The sequence below is a fragment of the Dasypus novemcinctus genome, chromosome 1 (genome assembly GCF_030445035.2).
Source record: "Dasypus novemcinctus isolate mDasNov1 chromosome 1, mDasNov1.1.hap2, whole genome shotgun sequence".
Classification (NCBI taxonomy): Eukaryota; Metazoa; Chordata; class Mammalia; order Cingulata; family Dasypodidae; genus Dasypus; species Dasypus novemcinctus.
In genome coordinates, this window is record NC_080673.1 from 5,561,832 (window position 1) to 5,579,443 (window position 17,612).

Sequence of the window (17,612 nt, forward strand, 5' to 3'; positions counted from 1 at the left end):
GCTTGCGTGTGGGGCTCCCCTACGCGGGGGACACCCCTGCGTGGCAGGGCACTCCTTGTGCGCATCAGCACTGCGCATGGCCAGCTCCACATGGGTCAAGAGGCCCTGGGGATCAAACCCTGGACCCTCCAAATGGTAGGCAGATGTGCTATCAGATGAGCCACGTCCGCTTCCCACCATTATTTAAAAATTGTATTTAAAAAAGCTGAATTGCTGTGTTCTTATTTACAAGAGGTATACCTAAAACATAATGACACAGAAAGGTTGAAAGGAAAGAATCTAAGATATGGAACCAAGCAAATATTAGAAAAAATAAAATAAAACCAACAACACTGATGGGGCTATATCAATACTGTGCATAAAAAATTTGAAGGCAAAAGAACTACTAGACATAAAGAAAATAGCTAAATAATGAAAACGGAACAGTTCATCTAAAAATATAAGTCTGAAATTGTATGAGCCTATTAACATAGCCTCAAATGTAAAGTATAAATATTGACAGAAGGGTGTGAGAAATAAAAGCACCATCATAATGGAAGGTTTTTAAAATCACATCTGTCTCTCTAATTGATAGATCAAGCAAACAAAAGTTTAGCAAGAACAAATAAGTTTTACTAACAGAGCAAGCACCATCTAATGCCTGTAGATAAAATCCTATGCTCCACAATTAGAGAACAGAATTTATTTTTAGGATAAGTGCAACATGTTTTGGAGTCACAAAGGAGATATCAACAAATACCAAAACATTTGTGTCATAATAGCCATATTCTCTTCCCTCAATGCAATTAATTTGAAAACAATAAAAAATAAGCAAAAAAGGTACCATATTTTTGGAAATTTTTAAAAAAGTAAGGAATCAAAGAAAAAAATCATAATGGAATGATAATCATCGAGAGTAATCAAAGAATAACTATGAACCAGGCACACTTCTACATATTTTGCGTGCATTTGCTAATTTGTCCTCATAACAAACCCATGAGATATGAACTCTGCTTACCTCTGTTTTATAGATAATTGAACAGAGGCACAGAATGATCTAATAACTTGTCCGAGAAGCAGAACCCCGCCTATCACAACCCAAAACAACTTTTCAGTTATTTTCATATTTTCAGTTAGAAAATATGTAGATAACTGAATGATCATGAAAATAATACACATAAAAATGTACAGAGTTTTTCAAAAGTGACATTGAGTGGGAAAATTTTCATCTTAAATGCTTATATCTGGGTAAAAAAAAAAAGACTCAGAATTATTGAGAAAAATGCTCAACAGAGTTAACCCCAAAAGAGTAGATGCAAAGAATTAATAGAAAGCATACATTGATAAAATAGAAAACAAAGAAACAATAGAGAAGGTGATAAAACTCAAAGCTGATTCATTGAAAAAACTATTAAAACGGGAAGGCCAGCAAGCAAGATTAAGCAGTTAAAAATGAGATAAAGCACACACATAAATCTACTAGAACTAAAAGGAGAGACATTGCCACAGAACGGTAGAGCTTGTCAAAACCATAAGAGAATGCTATTCACAACTTAATACCAATAAATGGGAAAACCGATAAAATAGACAATTTCCTCAAATAAATAAAACTTATCAAAACAGACTAAAAAAAGAAGAAACAAAAACTCTGGCTATGTCAATAATGATGGAAGAATTTTATCAGTAGTTAAAGATCAACCCATCAAAAAACCCACTGACCCCGGAGTTTTAAGTGTGCAACAAATGGTGATCTGAATGATATAAAAAATTCTTTTTAAATATAAAAAGAGGGAATGCATCCCAATATATTTTACTACCTAATACAATTTTGACCAGAACTGTACAAGAAAGGAAAATTATAATCTCACTTTTGAACAGTTAAATTTTGACCGAGTTTCAGCAACATATAAATAAAAGAATCCATCATGAACAAATTAGATTTATCCCACAGTGCAAAGATAGTTTAAAATTAGAAAACTATGTTTATGTTATTTTGCCACATTAACAGATTAAAAGAGAAAAAATGAGAGCATCTTGGAATAAACAGAAATAGCATTTGATAAGCTCAAGACCAATTCGTGATAACATTTTTTAAAACTAAAATAGGAATAGAAAAGAATTTCTTTGACCTAATTTTTATTTCCTAAGAAATCAAAAAGCAAAATTTCAGCAAGAGTTGAGTAGTGGGCCCACAGGTGTTTGTGATCTAATTCTCTGAACTTGTTTTTTTGTTTTGTTTTGTTTTGTTTGGATCATCTGGATGTTAAATGGAAAAATAAATGGAAACAATAGAGGAAGTGATGGTACAGAGAATTCATCAAATGAGACAATAATGTATTTACATTGCTAAGGGTTATTGGTTTGTACTCTTTCCTTGTGATACCTTTATCTGGTTTTGTATTAGGGTGATGCTGTTTTCATAGAATGAGTAAGGAAGTGACCCCTCCTCTTCAAAAATTTGGGAGAGTCTGAACAGGATTCGTATTAATCTTGGAATGTTTGGTAAAGTTCACCAGTGAAGCCATGTGGTCCTGGCCTTTTCTTAGTTGGTGCCTATATTAGTCAGCCAAAGGGGTGCTGATGCAACATACCAGAAATTGGCTGGTTTTTATAAAGGGTATGTATTTGGGGTAGCTTACAGATACCAGGCCATAAAGCATAAGTTCCTTCCCTCACCAAAGTCTATTTTCACGTGTTGGAGCAAGATGGCTGCCGACATCTGTGAGGGTTCAGGCTTCCTGGGTTCCTCTGGGCTCAGCTCCTCTGTTTTCTCCACAAGGTCAGCTGTAGACTATCAGGCAAACAGCTTTGTCTCTCTCTCCCTGGGGCTCCAGCTTCAGCATCAAACCTCCACATCAAAACTCCAACATTAAAAGCCTCGACTCTGTCCTTTACCATGACTTTCATCTGTGAGTCCCACCAGGGACTCAACGCCATAATGACATGGCCCAATCAAAGCCCCAATTATAACTCAATCATGCCCAGGTACAGACCAGATTACAAACACAATCTAATATCTATTTTTGGAATTCATAACCATATCAAACTGCTATAGTACCCTAAGACTTTAAAAAAAAAGATTTTAAAAATTTATTTCTCCCCACTCCCTTTTAATTTGCAGTTGTTGTGTCTGTTCATCCTCCTTGTTTCTTTGGGAGGCTCCAGGAACTGAACCCAGGACCTCTGATATGGAAAGGAGGTGCCTTATCACTTGAGCCACCTCCATTCCCTGCTTTGTTGTGTCTCTCATTATGCCTCTCCTCTTGTGTCTCTTGTTGCCTCAGCTGGCCATGTCTGCCCACTGCAACAGCTTGCAGTCTTTAGGAGGCACAGGGGACGGAACCAGGGACCTCCCATGTGGTAGGCGGCAGCTTGATCGCTTGAGCCACATCCGCTTCCCCCTGAGACTCTTAGCATGCCCTGTATATTAAACCATACCCCTTTTGGCTGTACATTTATCTTGGCCCTGGAAACACCAGGTTCTGCTACACATCTGTGTGGATCCTCCGCTGTCATTGCAGACTTACTGTCCTCCCAGTAATCAGGCCATCTAGATTCTGACCAGAGGACCCCAGCCATTTGGCGGTGCCCTTATCCCCGACGTGCCCACAGAGCTCAGTTTTGTGACAGCGTCTCCTGTCGACGCCACCCTTGGGCTCTAAGCATGCTGCACGCCTCACGAGGCTTTCCTTATCACCTCTAGAAACGCGGTGTCCCCCAGGGAGCACGGCCACGGCCTCATTCGGTAGATGAATTCCATAGGCCCACTTCTGGAGCCTTTTGGCTCTTTTCTCCATCTTCATTTTACGCATGCCAAGATGCTTTCCAAGTTTCTGATTGTTGTTCAAGTGGCTTATTCTGCCCGACTCCTGGGACCCTTGCCAGGGTGTTACCGCCTCTGTCTAGGAGAAGCCCCGTATTGACAAGCCCCTTCAAGCAGCTTCACGAGCTAGCCCACTGACCCAGCCCCCCCCAGTGCTCGTCCAGGGACCCTGGCCAGCACCTGCTGGGAGCCCGTAGAGAGTCCCCGCGCGGGCCAGCGCCTCCCGGTCAGCGGGAGCTGGTATTCGCCCCTCATCACGGCTCTTGGGGCCGGGAGCAGACGCGCAGGCAGCTCCCGCGGAGGCAAGCACTGCCCCACCCAGGGTCTTAACGCGAGGGAGCCCGCTAGCTTCCAGCCGGGGGGCGCGGGCGCGTCTGCAGGCCCAGACGTTCCAGCGAACGCAGCAGTGTGGAGTTTCCGGCGCTTCCGCCTAGACAGGCCGCGTCCCAGCGTTAGCATTCCTCGCCTTCCCTGCTGAAACTCCGGTTTTCCCCCGCTCCCGCGCTGTTAGAACTCTGGTCTCCCTTCCCGCCACGCACTTCTCCCTCCTTCATTCTTTCCCGTCGTGGAAGGGACGTGTTTATGCAGGTGCTGGGCTGAGCGGTGGGAACGCCAGGAGCTGGGGGCTGGCGCGTCTCCGGGGGGCTGCGCCGTGAGAGCAGAAGGCACTCACTGAGCAGCGGCAGCGCGAGGGCGGCCGTGCAGGGGACCGCCGACGTCGCTGCCCGCCCCTGGGGCGCGCGCACACGGCCGCGAGGCCCACAGCGCGGGGCAGCCACGCGCGACGAGAGCCACGGCCGCGACTCGGGGCGCTCCGCCCCGCCGCCCTCGCACCCCGCTTCCGAGCCGCGGGTGGCGGGCGGCCCTCCCTCCCGCCGCCTCCTCGCCGCCGGGCGCCGCCCGCAGGCCGCTCGGGACGCACTGGCCCTCTCCCTCTTAGAGGGCCACCCGAGGCCGCCCCAGCCGTTCCGGCTCCCCAGGGGCCGCCCGGCCACGAGCCGCGGCCTTGTGACCCCAGGGACCCGCAGCCCGGGACGCTGGCGCCGGGAGTCTGTGGAGCAGTCAGCTCAGGGCCCGTGGTCTGTGCTGAGCGGATGAACCGGAACCGGAAGCCGACCGGGACTGAAGAGAACAGCTGCTCCAACTAGCAAGGGCAGGGGGCGAGAACGGACCAGGAGGGCGCAGGCTCGCGGGCCCTGAGCCGAGAGCCGGAGCTAGTGTGGGTGAAGGAGTCCCCCTGACAGAGGCGCCCCTCAGGGGTGCTCCACGGCGCCCTGCTCAGCGCCCAGACGGCGCCCCCGCAGGTCTTTCTTTCTTTTAAGATTTATTTGCTTCTCTCTGTGTCCATTTGCTGTGTGTCTTGCGTGTTCGCCTGCATTCTTGTCAGCAGCACTGGGAATCTGTTTCTCTTTGTTGCGTCATCTTGTTGTGTCAGCTCTCCGTGTGTGTGGCGCCATTCCTGGCAGGCTGCACTTTCTTTCGCGCTGGGCGGCTCTCCTTACGGGGCGCACTCCTTGTGCACGGAGCTCCCCTACGTGGGGGACACCCCTGTGTGGCAGGGCACTCCTTGCGCGCATCAGCACTGCACATGGGCCAGCTCCACACGGGTCAAGGAGGCCCGGGGTTTGAACCGCGGACCTCCCATGTGGTAGACGGACGCCCCAACCACTGGGCCACAGCTGCCTCCCCCAGTTCTTTCTGCACAAGCGCTTGCTCGTTCGTTTCCTTCAGCACAGTGGAAGCCGTGTGTGCATCTCCTCAAACCCCTCGGCTCGCTCGGGGCTGGGTGGGAAACGCCTTCCTCGGGCAGAAGGGCAGGCAGGAAACGTTTCCCACTGCCTGGAGGCGTCCGCGGCTCCAGCATGTGTGAGTTCAGGGTAAGCCACGGAAACAGGCCAAACCACAGGGAGCCCAGAACTGGAGTAACTCCTGCCAGAGCAGGCAGGAACGGGAAGCAGCCGGGACCGCCGAGGCCGGGACGGCCGGCGGGGGCGGGCTGGGCAGGGCTGGCAGTCGGCGGCTCGGGCACACGGAGCGCACGAGGAGCGCGAGGTCATGAGGCCTGATGGAGAGCCCGCTGGCTGAAGGAGCAGCGCCTCCACCCCCCACCCCAAGGCGACAGGTGCACGTAGGGTGCTGGTTCCAGCCAAGAGCAGCACCAGGCAGAAGACGACTCCGGAAAAGGGAAACCAGAAAGCTAGGTACTGGGAAGTGTCAAGGTACAAACCAAGAATCCGATTACCAAACCAAATAAAAAGTCAGCACGCTAGGGCTTCCTAAATTCATTACCAGAAAATGAAGAGAAGGAGAAATAATGACTTTTAATTTATTTTGAAAGATTTATATTATGTATTTATTCCCCCCCCCCCGCCATTGTCTGTTCTCTGTGTCCATTCCCTGTGTGTTCTTCTGTGTCCGCTTGCATTCTTGTCATGCAGCACTGAGAATCTGTGTCTCTTTTTCTTGCGTCGTCTTGCTGCTTCAGCTCTCCATGTGTGCGGCCCCACTCCTGGGCAGGCTGTGCTTTTTTCGCACGGAGCGCCTCTCCTTATGGGTGCAATCCTTGCACAGGGGGCTCCCCTACATGGGGGACACCCTTGTTTGGCATGGCACTCCTTGTGTGTGGCAGCACTATGCGTGGGCCAACTCACCACCAGGGTCAGGAGGCCCTGGGTTTGAACCCTGGACCTCCTATATGGTAGGCAGATGCTCTATCAGTTGAGTCACATCCACTTCCCTCCCTGTTTCTTCAGGAGGCACCAGGAGCCAAACCTGAGGCCTCTGGTATGGGAGGGAGGTGCCTAATGGCTTGAGCCACCTCTGTTCCCTGCTTTGTTGTATATTTCATTATGTTTTTCCTCCCTGCATCTCTTGTTGTATTATCTTGTTGCATCAGCTTGCTTTGCCTGCCCACTGTGTCAGCTCGCTGTCTTCTTTAGGAGGCACTGGGAACCTCTGCTTCCTGCTTTGTTGTGTCTCTCATTATGTTTTTTCTTCTTGTGTCTCTTGTTGTGTTAGCTTGCCACCCCTGCCCATCGTGCCAGCTCGCTGTCTTCTTCAAGAGGCACCAGGATCTGAACCAGTGGCTTCCCATGTGATAGGTGGAAACCCAGTTGCCTGAGGTACATCTGCTTCCCAAGAAACATTTATTGAATACTTGAATTAAAGAAGAATTTAAGGTGCTAGATCATTTAGGTAGCATGTTAGGACTCCTTAAATCCCTACCTGCCAAGAATCAGATTTATTCTATGTGGATCCAGATCAAGGGCTGAGTTGCCAAGTCTGGACAAAGTAGCCCCTGCTGCGGTGATCTTCCATACTGGTGGGGCCAAGATATGCACCAGAGCACGGCAGAGCTTACAATGAGAGGAAATGGCGTGGGTGAGAAAGGGTAGGAAAGACCTGAAGGCTGTGCCATCCCAGGTTTACCCCAAGCTAGAAATGCTGGTGTTGTAGAATTTGAGAGAAGTTCAATTACTTGAGTATAGAGAGGCCAGGACTCAGGAATGATTTTGAGAAGGAAAAATGGTTTATTGACGGCCGGCCGGACTCGGGAGCTTTCTGTTTGAATCCCGAGCCCTGAACAAGATTTTCAAATGTCTTTTATACCACGAGGAAAGGCCAAATGGTCGCTTTGTTTCAGTTCAATAGGCTTCAATTAGCATATATATCTTCCACATCTTAGGTAAGCTTTTAGCATGGACTCCAGACATTCTAGATAAGCCTTTAGCATATTTACTTTTTGCATTTCCCTAAATACTTAAAGTTTATAGCCCTTGCATTGTTAAACTGTTTCCTGGGACTGGAGCAGTTGCCATTGTCCCTAAGGGCAGGACTGCAGCCTCTTACCATTCCATACCCACAAGTCAAACAGTTTGGGTTATCTCTGAAGAGACAAAGAGCCTTCTACCCATAGTCCACATCACTGGTAGCTTGGTCTTACCTTCACCCCCTCCACCCAAACAGCCAAGCTCCCAGCTGACAGCCAGCCCCAGTTACCACCGATGTGAAAGAGCCATCTCGTAGAGGTTCCGTGAGCGTGGGAATGGTGTGTCTTCTATATGTGACTCTTCAAAAGGCAGCACATTGACTGTTCAGCACAAGTAGATACAACTTAGCATATTTTGTTGAGCAAATGAATAGAAGTCATTGTAGAGGACAGGTAATGTTGGTAGTCCAGTCTCCATGTTATCTCATTCTGGAAACATTATTCCCAATGCCCATGGAAAACCTCTGCTCCAGTCCACTGCTGAGGTTTGTATGGGACTGATCCACCTCTGATGGTAGGAATGAGTTCATTTTGGCTCAGGCTAATCAGCATTTCCTATCTCTCTTACCCATTGATGGGTTCAGGGGTCAGCGTTTCACCCAGCTAGAGCCAAGAGGACAGGAAGGCACTACTGAGGCTTCTGAGAAAGAGCAGCTTGTCCTCTCTACTGGATTTAGTGCTCCAAGGATATGAAGCTTGCGATGCCTTTCCTCTGCTGGATCTTGCCGCCGGGAGGAGAAAGACAAGAGCTTCGGGGAACTGGAGCTAGAAGATGCCACCCTGAGCATCTGAGAAAGAGCCAACCCAGAGGAAGCCCTACTGAGAGAGGAAGCCTGCCGGCACTATTTCAGGCTAATCTGGAAGCAGATCCAATGGACGTCTCGGTTACGGGAAACAATAGCTTCTGATTTCTGTTAAGCCACTTTGAGTGTTTTATTGAATGATGTAGTCGTGGTCTCTGTCCTAACAGAGTTCATGATGCAGCAAAAATCAGTCCGAGCTCATGATCATCGGTCTCGTTATTTTATGATATCACCTCCAAGACCATTGGGTGTTACATGTTATTGTTTCATTCCCAGCCAGATATTCTGCTCTGTTGGGTCCAGGTCTTAGGTTTCCTCAGCCGTAATGTACATCTAGAGGACATGCAACGCGTACATACGACAGTGATTAGGTAAGTTACTCTCCCTTTCCCAGCCTACCTCAAATGATAGACTGTTTTTAAGAAAATTGGGGAGTTGTTATCTATAGCACTTAAAACTTAAAAAAAAAAATCTAGCATTTTTACTAGTTTAAAGGCTGATCAAAATAGTGCAGAATCAAAGCCAACCTATGGCGATCTTTAGACAGACTCAAAAGAGAAATGCAGCTCTCTCTAGACCAACCACGCAGTAGTCAATCTGGATACTGTACCTGATGTGAGAGGAAGCTGGAGGCGCCAGGGGCGTTTCCCAACAGGAGCACTGTGTCTTCAGAGTTGCCGCAGGCAAAACTGAAAAGTTAGTGAAGATTAGAAAGGGAAAAAAAAAGCTGTACTTATTAGGCAGAAATTCTAGCAAATTACTGATCTATTTCACATAATAAATAATGATATCAAGTCGAGCTGTAACCTAAACACAGCCACACACTTGAAGTGCTGTAAGGTACATTTTTAGACCCGATTTAAGAGACCTGAAATGTGCACAACAAATTTTTACCAAAAGAGGAATAACTTTCTAGCACAAATTCAACCTTTGTAATGATTACCTCTTAAAAACTAAAAGCTTGTCAGTAAGAAAACCTACTGATAAATAATCAGTTTGAGAGCTTTAGCGGCTACATATTCACAGTATATGTTAATAAACTTTAATTACCAGAATTAAAAGAAAGCAGCACATATGGTAAGACTATCTTAAAATGTAAAGTGACAGATGTCTATAAATATTAAAATTCTGTAATTATCAGTAAAGTCCTTTAATGATCTGCCTTTGGATCTTAAAAATTGGAATGATATTTATTCACAAATATTCATCCATTTAATGTATAAGACCTTGTACAAGAAAAATAAGATATGACAAACTGAGGCTTTTTTAGGAGGTGTTTTACTTTTAATAATCTGCATTCAGAAATATTGGTTTGGTTTTCAATATACTTTCCATAGGGTGAATATTGCAAACCAGGGCCTAGTTTGGCTTTTAACACACTAAATTTCTTCAATATCTTTCTTGAGGACTGAAGAGATACAGTGTAACCAGTAGGATCATGTATATTGATGGGAAATAATTGGGGTATTTTTTGACCTGCTTGACATCAACACTAGTATTAGAATAAACAAAATTGTAATGTTTGTCTTTCCTGGGCAAGCTCGTTGGGGGTTGGGAGAAGGTGATTTATAGCTTCCTCTCAGGATGACTCAGCCAGCGCTTTCCAAACTTTACCCTGCATGCCGTCCCCCGGGGGGCCAGCGTAAGGCGGGCCAGTGCTCACGTTTTTAAGGAGAGAAGCTGCTTGTTAAAGATTTCGAGGAACAAGGATCCACGGCAGCAGCGCCTGAAAAGCCCTTCCCCGTGTGGGAGGGCTATCAGCAACACCCAGGCCTGGGCTTGCAGGCATTTTACCAGCGCCCTGCAGACCCTTCCACATCTACCCGTGTTCTAGGCTGGATCCCTGGAGCGCAATCTCCCCGCCTTCAGGACGCGCGTCCCAGCGGACACCTTCACCCAGCCAGCGGGGCAGGTGCCACGGGGCCGCGGTGCCCTGAGGGAGAACAGCCCCCACCCTGCCTCTCCAAGACACCGGGCTGTCCAGGCGCCGTCCACGCGTCCAGACTGAAGGGGAGGATGAGCTCGGATACTTTGGGTAAAGGGGCCTCCGTGCTAGGAGTGCTCTGAAGGAGACGCTGAAAGCATCTGCTTGCCTTTTCGCCGTATCCACAAGGCAGCGAAGACGCTTTTGGCCATGGAGGAAGTCCCCTGGGCGTGGACGACGTCCCCGAGGAGGGCAGGTGGCCCGTGGCGCAGCCTCGCCGTCCACCTGTGCCTCCCGGCCGCGGCAGCTTCGGCTCAGGATGGAAGGGCCCTTCCTCTCTCCCTGTTCCTCACGTGGTGCCAGGGGCAGGAGGGACGAAGGGCGGTGGGATGTCGCGGGGACAATGAGACACCTGGCGAGCAGCCTGTGTTCTCACTGAGGGCTGTAGGTAACGTGGTGCCTTCGGGAGCATCCTCGTTCTTAGGAAATACACATGGAGGTATTAGGTGTTGCAGGAGCATGATGTTGCCGTCTACTAGAAACGTTTACATAATGGGGAGAGAGATTGATAGAGCAAATGTGGCAAAATGCTAAAAGTTGGTAAATCTGGGTATTTAGGTATGGGCTATATTGGAGCTCTCATATGCACAGTATCTTCAGTACTGATTTCCCCAGTGCTTCTCTAAGGAACCTATGGCCATTTACTCTGGTACCATCTAGTGGAAAAGGGAATACCCAGGTATTTCCAGGGACACAGTGTTGGAGTTGACACTGATACCCAGGGAGCCAGATGTCAATATGCTATCCTCTATCCCCTACTTTTTAACTTTTAAAAATTTAATTTAATTTAATTTAATTTTTATTTATTTCTCTCCCCTTCCGCTCTGTTGTCTGCTCTCTATGTCCATTCGCTGCGTGTTCTTCTGTGTCTGCTTGTGCTTGCATTCTTGTCATGTGGCACTGGGAAACTGTGTTGCCATTTTTTTGTTGTTGCGTCATCTTGCTGTGTCAGCTCTCTGTATGTGCGGTGCCACTCCTGGGTGGGTTGTGCTTTTTTCACGCAGGGTGGCTCTCCTTGCAGGGCGCACTCCTTGCGCGTGGGGCACCCCTACATGGGGGACACCCCTGCGTGGCAGGGCACTCCTCGCACACGGCAGCACTGTGCATGGGCCAGCTCCACACGGGTCAGGAGGCCCTGGGTATTGAACCCTGGACCCTCCATATGGTAGGGAGATGCTCTATCAGTTGAGCCACAACCACTTCCCTCTCCATCCCCTATTAAAGGAGGGGAATGTGGGTACCTGGAAATAAAGTCTTTGTGAAGTCAGTTTCCCAGTGGGCTCATGGATCCCACCCACCCTCCCCGTTTCCAGAGTCTGTAATCAGGATGATCACCTCTGGCCGCTGGCAGGACCTTGCACTGATTCCTTGACGTGGACTAGGGACTGAAGGTAGGAAGGCCAGTGGAAGCCTCCAAAATGTTTCTGTCTACTAAGAGAGTGAATCCAAAGCAATAGCTTATCTCAGGGGTCTGCAGAGATTAGTCTCACCCTCAAAAACTTAACCAGTTCAATGGTAGAGGTCTTCACTATATCCCCATTTAATTCGCAGTCTGGCCCCTGCAGAATCTGGACGAATCACGGCAGAGTGAGTGGACTGTCACAAACGTAGCCATGTGACAGCCCCGTCTAAGCTGCAGGCTGAGCGACACAGCCAGCCTGGGTATCCGGTGTGTGGCTACCGCCCCGGAAGTCACTTTCCCTCAGCACTCATCAGCAAGGAGGAGCAACGGGCTTTCACACGCGATGACCACAGCGCACGTCGGTGCGCTCGTCCCAGAACTCCAATCCCCCACTGTCCGTCACCACGTACTCCAGAGGGCCCTGGACTCCCCGGCATTTGGTAGAACTTCACTGGTCCACTGGAGTGATATTATAGCAATGCCGTTTCTTGCACAGAGAAGAAAAGGCCAGTACCGTGGACACGTCAAAGGGTGGAGGAGAAACCCGCAGAGAACTTCAGTTGCCCGCCCCAGTCATGACGTGCTTAGGGTCTGGCTTGCCGAGACGTGTCCTCCACAGCAAAGGGTAAGTTGCTGCACCTTTTACCTCAGCCGCTTGGAAGCTCTGTAGGCATTTTCAGGTGCGGGGGACCGTATAGCCTGTGCTTGGAACTGGGCTCTGATGAATCTACCAGGTGGCATGAGGCTGCTAGTTCTGAGCGGGCCCCAGCACAAGGACGCTCTCAGCGGCCCCGGCTGTGCTATGGCAGCGCTGCTCGAGCCAGGTGCCCCAGCGGAAGCCAGGGCATCGCAGAAGCCACGGTAGAGAAGGCCGCCACGTGGAGCCTGTGCAGAGGCCGCGCACGGGGCAGATCTCTAGGGTTCTGGAGCAAGACCGTGCCATTTGCCGCAAAAAAGTATACATATTTGAAAACCTGCTACTGGCTGGCTGTGGAGCCCTGATTGAAACTGAGCGTGAAGCCACGGAACATCAAAAGACCACGTGGCCAGAACCCCTCGCAGGGAGTGGCTACCCTCAGACCCACGAAATCAGAAATTTTGGTGAGCCCAGCAGCTATCCATAGTAAAACGGAAGTGTGGGATTGGGCTTGAGCAGGTCCAAAAACCACAATTAAATTGGAAAAACTGGTGATCCAGGCGCCTAACCCATCTCTCATGGTTGCGGTGATGCTTCTCCCTCAGCTCCATACCTATGGCCTTATGAGGGCCTCCAATGTCCAGCCTCAGAGCATATGAGCCTATGCTCGCTTCTTGGATGGATAGTTTTTTTTGCAATTTTTAAAAAGCTGTCAATTTTATTTACACGCATTTTTTTTTGAAGGAGATATCCAGGATTGAACCCAGGAGCTTGTATGTGGGAGGCAGGGACTCAACCACTGAGCTACATCTATTTCCTGCCTGCATTTTTTTTTTTTTGGGTACTGGAGGCTGGGGATTGAACCCAGGACCTTGTATATGGAAGCCGATGCTTAACAACTGAGCCACATCAGCTCCCCTAAGTTGTTTTTTGTTTGTTTGTTTGCTTGTTGTTTGTGTTTGGTTTTAACTAGGAGGCACCAGGAACTGAACCCGGGACCTCCCATGTGGGAAGCAGGTGCTCAACCTCTTGAGCCACATCCACTCCCCCACCTGCATTTTTATTGTAGTTAAATATATATATAATGTGTATTAACATTTCCCTTTTAACAATTTATAAGTGTTCGATTCAGTGGCATTACTTGCTTTTACAATGTTGTGCCACCATTACCGTCTTCCATTACTAAAACGTTTTTATAACATGGGTGCACCATTTTACCACATAGGTGCAAGCCCAAAATGGGCCGCTGTTGCGTTGCAGCTCCACTCAGGGTGGTTTTGAAAGACAGTGATGAGGGAAAATCCTCCTTGAGGGCAGAGCTTTGTGCAGTTATCTGTTCATCTACTTTGCGTGGAGCAATGAATGGCCTGAGGGGAACTTATCACAGGCGTAGGGGCAGAAACAAATGGTATGGATGGTCGGTCAGTGCCCTGGAAGGAGCATGGTGGAAGTTCAACAACAAGGAGGCTGGGGAGGTGACATGTCAGAGGACCTCTGGGAGTGGACACAAAGCATGAGGCTCTGTACGTTAGCGCCCACGAGAGAACAGCACTGCCAAGAGGCTCTAAACCACCACATGGGCAGGATGACTCAGCCAGGAGACATCAGCCAGGATTTGTCTTGAGTATCTGAGTGCCTGGACGATAGTCTTGTTTATCATGTAGTGTGCTGGCAGAAATGAGGCCACACAGGAGCCTAACAGCAAGGGTTCCTGCTCACGGCGGGTGATCTTCCTACATTGCTGTTGCATGCCAACAACAGAGGCCACTGCTAAACCCCTGATATGCCAGCAACGCTTAGCTCAGTCAGCCACTGGCGGCACGTCAATCAAACCCCTTCCACCACATCAAACCCCTCTCCCCTTGGAAAGGGAAGTGATTATTACCGATTGGTACCGACATGTGTTCTGGGCAAGAATTGCCTTTCCAGCCTTCAGGGCCCCCAGCCCACACCAACGAGAACTCGCAGTGTGTGAGACCTCGGGGCAAGGGGGCCTGTGTAACGTTGTTTTGGACCAAGTGACCCACTTTGTGAATGACGGCAATGGGCATATGCCCGTGACATCCGCTCATCTTACCACACACCACACCGTGCAGAAGACGTTGGCCCGAGGAGCATGGAGCTAGCACCAAGAGGTGCCATCCTGGGACTGCGCCCTTTGAGAATGGGTTGCTGTCCTCCAGGATCCAGTGCACACTTTAAGTCAGCTCCTGGTAACTCTAATCTCGTTTCTGCATTTGACTCTAAGTTTCCAGTTCTTCCTCTGCTGAAGTGTGCTGATTGGGCATGTTGCTCACCTTTTCCATAGCTCCCTTAACATGTTAGTAATTTATTTTAAAACTCTTATCTGGTAGTTCCCACTGCTGAGTCATCTGCAGTCTGGATCTGTTGATTACGTGGGTTTCTTTCTCCTTACTTTTTTGCCTATCTTGTAATTTTTTAGTGAATGCCAGACATCGTGCGTAGAAGAGTAGAGATTGAGGTAAATGATATTTATGCGCAGAAATGGGCACTTTTCTTCACTCAGGCCACTAGTGATCATTGTGGGGGGTGAGTCCAGTAGTCAGGAGTTGAGTTGGGTTTGGATTTTCTTGTGACCTGTAATTACTTTCAAATTCCTCCATCAGTGAGCTGTTACTGCCTTTGCTCAGAGTGACCTGGGGCGCAAAGATTTTTCTCAGGGTTTCTGTTGCGTCCTCAGCTTACATTAGTTTCTGTAGGTACCATAGAAGGTCAGTAGAGCAGACTATTTCCTACGTCAGCTATTTCTGGCTGAAGTAGTCCTGCAAATTCCAAGTGTCAGCTTCCTGATCAGTTTGTTCTGCACATTTCAGTGATGTCAGCCCACTGAGAGGCATTTGCCCTCGAGTCTGCTCCTTGTAATAGCAGTAGGTTGGAGTTCTTAGGACAGTCCTTTCTACTGAGGCTCTAAGGAAGCACTTTCCTTACGAAAGACCCAGTCTCTGGCCTTTCTCAGAATTCCCCTTGTGGTCTGCCTTAGCGAATTTGGACTTGCCAGTCCCCACGGCTGCCTGAGCCAATTCTTACACTCTCTCTGTGTGTATAGCATCTTCTTGGTTCTGTTTCTCCAGAGAACCCTAATGCAAATGGAGAGTGACGGCATTAACTGTCTTACAATCCACCCTGAAAAGTCATGTAAGAGTACTGAGCCCATAGAGAAGATATGACCATGGTTTTTATACAACAAAAGATAATATAGTAGACATTGATATTTTTAGCTTTTTAGAAGTGAGGAACCTTTGTTCTGTCTGTATGTATGTTTTTACAATCGTCTACCGTCAAGAAATACCCAAATGCAGCACAAAAACCTGAAAGTTAATAGACCCGTTTCAGAGCATACATATAGATCTGGTGAACAAAATTCCTTACCCTCTGTAGGAGATACAGAATGTAAATTCTAATGTACTTCTCCCTCATGCTGAAAATAAACTACATCCCTAAGGACTTTTCCTTCTGACCTATCCGTCTTTTCCTCTCTATTGCATATCGGCAACTCTTTAAAATTGATTAACTTAATGTACTTTAAAATGTATTCATTACCAATAAATGTATACATACAATCATACTATATAATGATATATGAAATTATTTAAAGATTTAACCTTTAGTTTTAAAATATCATTAATCTTGTAATAAACATATTATAAGACTATCTCTCTGTATTGAATTTTTCCTCTTTATCCTTTGTTATTTAAAACGTATATGTTTACATAGACATAAGAGTACATAGCACTTTTACCCTACTTTGCAAAGAAATTTAGCACCTGAAATGGCCTCATTCCTGAATAGGATCTTGGCTTGACATTTGCATAACTCAAAAATCCACTGGGGGAAGGCAGATGTGGCTCAAGTGATTGGGCACCCACCTACCACACGTGAGGTCTGGGTTCCATTCCAGTGCCTCCTAGAGGAGATGAGTAAGACAGCAAGCTGACGTGATGGGCAGACACAACAAGAGACACACAAAGAAAAACATAATGAGAGATACAACAAAGCAGGGTGTGGAGGTGGATCCAGCAATTAGGCACTTCTTTCACACCCAGGTTTGGTTCCTGCTGCCTCCTAAAAAAAAAAAAAACCAACACAACAAATGACAGAGCAAATGCAAACAATGAGGGGTTAGAGAGAAATAAATAAATAAAATAAATCTTTAAAAAAAGAATGCAACAAAATGCTTCTCCTGAAACAAGGACGTAGCTGGCTTTTGCTCCAAGTTTTGGTTAAGGTGGAGAATTCCTTTACATTCAAATAAGAAAAAAGGATAAAATACAAATTAGTTATCCCACCATCCAGACATGATCACTGTCACTGTTTTGAGGAATAGACTTCTAGTTTTTAAAAAATGCATGGAGCGATGTCACCAAGATGGCAACAAGAGGTATCCCTCCGAGAAACTGACCCTCAGGCGCAACTAGTGAGAGGACAAATCCCTCTAGTTTGGAACTCTGGAGAACAACAGAGGCTGGAGAAGGATTCCACAAATGCTGAATCAAAGATTAAAAAAATCACAACACCAGAGAAGTAGGAGAGCTGTGACTCCTCATGCACAGCCGATGCTATGTAGCCCTGATCCCAAAGCCCCTTCAGTGACAAGGGCCCTACAGGTCACAACAAAATCATTAATTAAACAAGAAAATGCCTGTGTATATTGCATGGCTTTTCAAAGACAAATAGAACCAAAAGTCATAGAGTGTCTTCCCTATGGATGTGTTGCACCTACGCCAGGAGCAGTTTTGTGCTCTATTTCTCGGTTCTCTCATCCAACAGGAAAGAGAAATATCTGCTAGCATGAGCACATGGCAATAATCACTCTCCCACTTTGTCTGCCATTTTTCTGGTGTCATGCTCACCAGTGTCCTTTGAATAGAGGCCTTTGCCGGGCATTGCTCTGCTTTCTCTTTAAGCATAATATTGGTCATTAACCTTGGGGTTCATTTTGTAAGTTTCTTATGGGAATGCCACTGATATGTGTTACTGTTACTGCATTTTCTTGGCCTTTAGTGATAAAATTCATCGGTTTCATATTTGGGATGCAATATTTTGCTTTTATTTCAGAAAAACTCAACTGGACACTAGAAAAGTCACTGAGCTTATTTGAAAATGATACAAAATTTGTAAGGCTGTATGCCATTATGTGACAAAACTGCAATACAGACAATACACTAGGGACAAAAACAAAAGGATCACTTGAACA

The 17,612-nt window shown here is 47.3% G+C and overlaps 1 long non-coding RNA gene across 1 annotated transcript; it reads left to right on the top strand.

Moving 5' to 3' along the window:
• Window positions 1-4,515: 4,515 nt before the first annotated feature.
• LOC131279868 (uncharacterized) lies at window positions 4,516-16,070 on the top strand. Its single transcript, XR_009187386.1, has 4 exons — window positions 4,516-5,106; window positions 6,821-6,924; window positions 8,156-8,745; window positions 11,910-16,070. It is a non-coding gene; the product is annotated as an uncharacterized lncRNA (long non-coding RNA).
• The last annotated feature ends 1,542 nt before the right edge of the window (window positions 16,071-17,612 follow it).